This window comes from Tupaia chinensis, unplaced genomic scaffold (assembly GCF_000334495.1).
Source record: "Tupaia chinensis unplaced genomic scaffold, TupChi_1.0 Scaffold144741_1, whole genome shotgun sequence".
NCBI classification, from domain to species: Eukaryota; Metazoa; Chordata; class Mammalia; order Scandentia; family Tupaiidae; genus Tupaia; species Tupaia belangeri.
Window position 1 is genome coordinate 538,577 of NW_006204601.1, and position 334 is coordinate 538,910.

Genomic DNA, 334 nt, shown 5'->3' on the forward strand with positions numbered 1-334 from the left:
TCGGTGGGGGCCGCGCGCCCAGCCGGCGTTGTGGCGGCACAGGCTGCTGTTCCGGGTCAGGGGATGGACTAACCCGCGGAGCGGCGACGTGCCCAAGTTCTATGCTCTGCTGTTACGAAGGCGGATGTATGATCGCTAGGATCTCTTCCAGACTTCTGATCTTTCTTCTCCAGTACCGCTATTTTAAAAAATAAAAAAATCTGAGCTCTCCTGGAGAGGTTATGGACACCCTCTCCTTGGGGAGCTGAAGGTAAATTTGCAATCGCCGCTAATCCGTCCATCTTCTTCCAGCCAAGACGCTCCCGCCCTAATTCCTCCGCAGTTTATTTGGAGG